Source organism: Centroberyx affinis, unplaced genomic scaffold (assembly GCF_046629955.1).
Source record: "Centroberyx affinis isolate AG114_WGS23_722 - 3 ecotype Tasmania unplaced genomic scaffold, CSIRO-AGI_Caff_v1 ptg000905l_1, whole genome shotgun sequence".
Classification (NCBI taxonomy): Eukaryota; Metazoa; Chordata; class Actinopteri; order Beryciformes; family Berycidae; genus Centroberyx; species Centroberyx affinis.
In genome coordinates, this window is record NW_027279489.1 from 58,714 (window position 1) to 64,713 (window position 6,000).

Consider the following 6,000-nt stretch of genomic DNA (forward strand, 5'->3'; position numbering starts at 1 on the left):
GTTTGCTATTGTACTCAAACGGGAGACAAATTTGTCTCTTAACAGACTGAGAACTCAAAATGTAAATGTGAAGCATAGCAGTGGAAATGAATTTAAGTAGATTTTACAGTGGTACTCCATGCAACTGAATTGACAGCAGGTGCATTATTATACTATAAAGCAAGGAATCTCTGTCTGTCTGTCTGTCTGTCTGTTTTTTTCCATCGTATATCTCGAGAACCGTTCACCCGATCGACTTCACACTTGGCGCGTATATTGCCCGGGACCCAAGAAAGTGCAGTGTCGGATTGGACACGCGACACGTTCAATATTAATAAACTTTGAGTAAATAAGCGAACAGCGGTCTGTGCGGCAGCGGCGCGAACGGCCACTGCACTAGTATGATTAAAATGAAAAAGTAAAACAGCCTTAATATTAAAAGCTAGAGTGCAGGAAGGAAAGAAAGAAGTAAAGCTGAAATAGTCATAATTCCTCAGTGACATGAAAAGAGCCATGAGACGAAAGAGCTTCAAAGTGAAGTGTCAGCTGGTGTGAAGTGCAGGTCATGTTTTCATCATTACTCAGATAACATCACAGTAAAAGCAAACTGAACAGAGGTGATAGGGGCCGACTGTAAGCACCTGCTGAGCCAGTTAAAGAATCAACAAGCATTTAAGAACAACCAAGAGGCATGACAGTAAGTTTTTATGAGCACAGCGGTAACCCACCATTACATTAAAAAAGGATGAACACAAATGTTCACAAAATCCTATTTTTAAACTGATAATAATTTAAAAAAAATTATAATAATCATTTGTTATCATACTGCCAAGCAATATACTGTATAAGCAGTAGCCAAACAAACTGCTAAGGGAAACACAAGTTCCAGTATGAGTGGTGATTTTCTGGTTTTCTGCGCATTAATATTTAAATTCATTGTTATTTGGTCACCGATGGTTTTAGTATTTTACAGTCACTTTAAATGTGATTCAGCCAATGAGAACAAAGAACTGGAGTTATCCTGTTTTATAATTAATCTTCTGATTTGTGGTATATTCAAGCCATTTTTCAGCGCTATGAATCAAGAAATGGTTAAATAGGTACTGTAAACAGTGTATACTGTAAATATATACTACACTGTATACTGTAAATATGTATTTTTACTATAATAAACTTAAATTTTTATCTTGCCAATATTACAAGCAACCAGCCAAACCTCCTAGACAACAGATATAACAAACATGTAGGTGTCCCTATAATTCACAACAGAAAAGGGCTAGGTAAAGAAATATAAATATTGTGAATTTGCTCTATTGATGTCAGAGAAAGAGAGGGCATTTGAAGGAGGAATGGGAAAGAGAGAGTAACAGAGAAGAGCTCGTCCTCTGCTCTGTCTCTGCTCCCCAGAGCAACATGACAAAGTTAATAGACGAGTGGAACATGTATCTGATCTTGTCTGTCCTGAATTATTCTCTAGGTTAATAATAATGAGTGCTAGGGTCAAAGGATCACAGCGTCTTGACAACATGTGTAACAAATCTTCCTGTGTCCCTGGAGAGAGTCAAGCAGTTTGTTTTCATAAGATCAGGTGCAAGTAGGAGGAAGGCACCTGATATCCTTAATGGCTGTAAACATCCGCGAGGATTGCTAGTTAAAGCGTGACTTAATATTTACCTAACAGGGTGAGGTGCAGCTACTCAGATCCAATGCTAAAACTAATGTTTGACATAATCATCCTGCTGTGTTTGAATAGCAATTAGTCTTTGAGCGGCATGAAGGCTGCCATTTATTGCCATTTATTTATTGTATTTCCAAGTCATGAGGAGGGTGGAAAACAAAAGCAGACACACTCGATTGGCAGGTCCTCCTGAACTTAATGAGGCTAATATCTACCTACAATGGCATCGTCATACACGGTGAACCAAGCCTTTAGTTGGTGTTGTGCCCACTCAGAAATGTTGGCCAGGGTTGCTTTCAGGTGACGTGAGAGCTTATGACAATTTTTCTTCCCTGAATTTCCTGCAATTCTAATTCTAATTCCCTACCACAGAAAATGAGCCATGAGCAAGACACTGAACCCCTACCTGCTCACTCACTGTCAGTTAGGAGAGGTGATTCTTGTTTATTTATTTATTATTTAAACTTTTTTCTGGCAACATCTTTGTTCATTTGCTCATTGCTGTGGTGTTTCTGCACTGCGCTTCACAGAGATCACCTGTCAATCAAACAGTGTGGGCGGGACTGTGACGTCTTTTTCGTAGAATTTTCAGTTGATGCAGTTTGAGTTTCTCTTTTCTTTGTCTGTTCAGCCATGCTAACTACCCGGTTCTTCTTCTTCTGTTTATTCCAAACAAACCGCTATTGCTGCTGCTGGAAACACAAAACGCATCACTTCCTGTAAGACAAAGGATTTTTCCCGGGAAAGACCTAGCCTACCAGACACCAGGTGTTTACATTCGTTTCAGAAAATGTAAAAGCTTTCATGAACTGGATATAGGTTGAATTACAATTGTGTTATATAAATTGTCGATAGAGAGTAGCAAAACAGATATGTATTTATATGAAAATGTCACAAATTATTACTTTAATTTCCTTAAATGAACATAAATGTGACGATTCATCTCCATGCATTTGAACAGTGGCAATGTGCTGTAAGTCTCCAGTCAATGTTGTATGGGTCCAATGCACTTTCCCTTGATTCAACCTCTTTAATGTCTGTATCATTACCCAAAATTGTACTATGCTCAGTTTAAACAAAACAAAGTAAATTAAATAAAAAAAAAATGTTCCTGTTATTAATTTCCTCCTGTGTGCAGGTGTAAAGGTCACATGTCTGAGGTGAATCAGCCTCTTCACTTCAGTCACTAAGTACTCGCCATTATGGAAATTTCCGGTCTGATATGCATAACCTACAGTCATGACTGGCGGGCTGAAACTCATTAGTCACTGCTGCACAGGTCATGTGAGGCGTATCAGGGGCGGAGCTTACCGTTCATGCATGGTTCGCTGTCAACCCAACCATGTGATAGGTGTAATAGATCCAAAATAACTTTTCAGCATGAAATCACAGTTAGAATTCACAACTATTATGCTTCAGAAAATGCATAGATGATTCCCAGTGAGCTGTCAAAACAACATGAGTGTTTAGTGTTTTACCAATTCACATTATGTAAAGAAGGAGCCTCAATATCACAGCAACAACATCAATTTTTTTTCCAAGTCTGCCAAACTGCATGCACCAACCCTACAAATTGATTTTTCTTGATGTCATCTTTGCAAATTTGTCAATGCCTGTGTTGATAAAAGTTATAAGAGTGAATTGGCAACGGAAATGACTTTATGAGTAATTTTTTACCAATATTACTACATTACAAGGGATTCTCCATATTGTTGGCCATGAGTCACCCATGCAGCACCCAGAGGCACCCATTCAAATTCTGCTGCTGGTGAATAAGTGGGAAATCACCAACATGAGGGGGAAAAGGGTGAAACAGAGAGAGAGAGAGAGAGAGAGAGAGAGAGAGAGAGAGAGAGAGAGAGATGAAGGCAGAAACAGAGAAAGAGATGAGAGTGAGAGAAATACTAAGATGAGAACAGGCAGAAAAAAAAACAGAAATACTGGAATGCAAGTGACAGATACTATAGACAGAGAAAAAGGAAGAGTGAGAGAGGACAAGTTGACGTTAATGGCAGTAATAAAGATGACAGCAGCAGAAGTGGAAGGACTGGTTTCAAACTTCCCAACCAGTGAGGCCTGTTAAGTCTGTTCAAGACCCCAGTCACAAACATGAAGACTATATCCAAAGCATCTTGCATTACCATGAGTGCATACATGTTTCAGCGAGGGAGGTCCCAGTGGAAATCAAACCCCTAATCCTGGCAGTATTATTGCCATGTTTATACCCATTATGCTACAGTCAGTGTTTACTCCCTGCCTATACCAATAGTGCTACTATTTTTGTGCAATAATTCAACTGCAATAATTCAACTGTGCAATACTTATTAATTATTTAATTATTTACACTGGTGTATGTATATATTGGAGTATGATGCATATTGTACAGAATTCTTATTTCTCTTATTTCTATATTATTATTATTATTTTTATTCTCATTGTTATATATTGTAGTATAATGCACATATTTTACATATTTCTTACTTTCGTATTTCTATTTTTCTTATAATTTCTTATAATTTCTCTACGCTTGTATATATTCACTTCTACAATGTGAGCAGCTGCAATGTAACCCAATTTCCCCTCGGGGATCAATAAAGTATTTCTGATTCTGATTCTGATACTAGTAGGCTGAACAGCCAAAGTAAACACCTGAAGAAACTAGATACAAAGTTCACTTGAAAGCATCCATTTTCAAGTCATGACTAAAACCAGATGAAGCTTTATGTTTATTTATTTTATTTATTATTATTATTTATTAGCTTGTATTTAGGTAGACTAAGGCAGAAGAACAGAGATAAGATGGAGATAATACGTGAGAGAAATACTGAGATGAAAACAGGCGGAAAAAAAAAAGAAATACTGGGTGCTAGAGTCACACTCGGGTTGGGAAACTCTACCCAAAGAAGCATGTTCAGCCCAGCTATGTCCTTATGTTGGGAGTGGCACAAATATTTATCAATTTACAGATTCCCCACTGAAAAACATTAAAAATGAAGCTATAGTAACTAGCTTACTAGTTAACTAGCTAGTAAACTAGCTAAGGTCCTTTGTAGTTGTTCCTGAGACTGCTAGCTAATCTGATAACTGTTAGGTCTATCTGAAGTCCTCACCTGCGTCGTCTTCCGAGTAGCGTTTTCCAGCCCGAGTTTTCAAAATGGCCACCGTGGGATCGGTGAGAAAGAGAGAGCTGATGTTAATGTAGGGTGACCAGCGTCTCCGTTTTCCAGGGACAGTACCTGGATTTGATGCTTTGTCCCCAGATTTCTTTACTTCTCCTAGAAATTACTAAGGGGCCGTATCATTTCCGTCTTTGTATTTGTAATTTATGAATCACATGGCATCGATTTGGACGGTACTAGAATTTGACGAAGCAGTTCGCTGAAAAACAGTAGATTATTAACATTGATCACACAGGATTGAAATCGCTGATTCACTCCAGTTATCAGACGACCTAGTAGCCTAATATTGTCAGTGATTTTCTCCGGCTATCCTGGTAAAATGACTGGCTTAAATTATCTACCCACTGTATTGTATGAGAAAACTCACACAATTACCGACTTGTGCACTGGCATCTGTATTACATTAGATCTGGTCACTTTATGTTAATGGTAGTAATAAAGATAAGGATGCTTATTTTCCTTCAATAAATTATCTTTCTATTAGTCGTTACAAAGGAATTTAGCAACATCATGTCGTTTCCTCTGTCTTGGAAGTTACTCGTGTGTAATCAAAAGAACAGCGCTCCTTATCCAAAAGAAGAGCTAACACAACAAAGCAACACAAAATGACTCATTCTCTCCAATGTGTTCTGTTTTCACTTGCTTAATGGAATTTAAAAAATATAGTCTTCAATAAAAAAACAGGTCTTAACAGTTCTTACTCTGCCACAAAGACATTTTTCATGAACCAAGTTTGCAAACTGGTTTTTAAGTAGTTGCAGGGCTGTGGTTCCTAAATTAGGTCAACTATTAGAAGGTGGAGTCAAGTGTTTGAGCAACTTAATAACTGAATAGTTTGGCATGGGACCACTGTTCTTGTAAGAAAGATCAATTAACATGTCAGACTTTCTCTTTGTCTTGCTACATTGTTTGAACACATTTCGGCCGCTCAAAGAATTTGCCTTTTACAGTGACCTCGTTCCAGTGTATTAATCTGTTTGCGTAAAGGTAAGCACACAATAGCATTGTGTAAGTACTTAGACTTACACAGTACTATCTACTATAGACCCAGTGCAATGTCTTTAATTCAGTCAGAAAAAGCTTGTTATGGATTTGTAATGCGAGCAGTGGCATTGTTTCTGTTTTTCATGGTCCATGTAGTTTGTTGTAACAGCTTTATTGTCC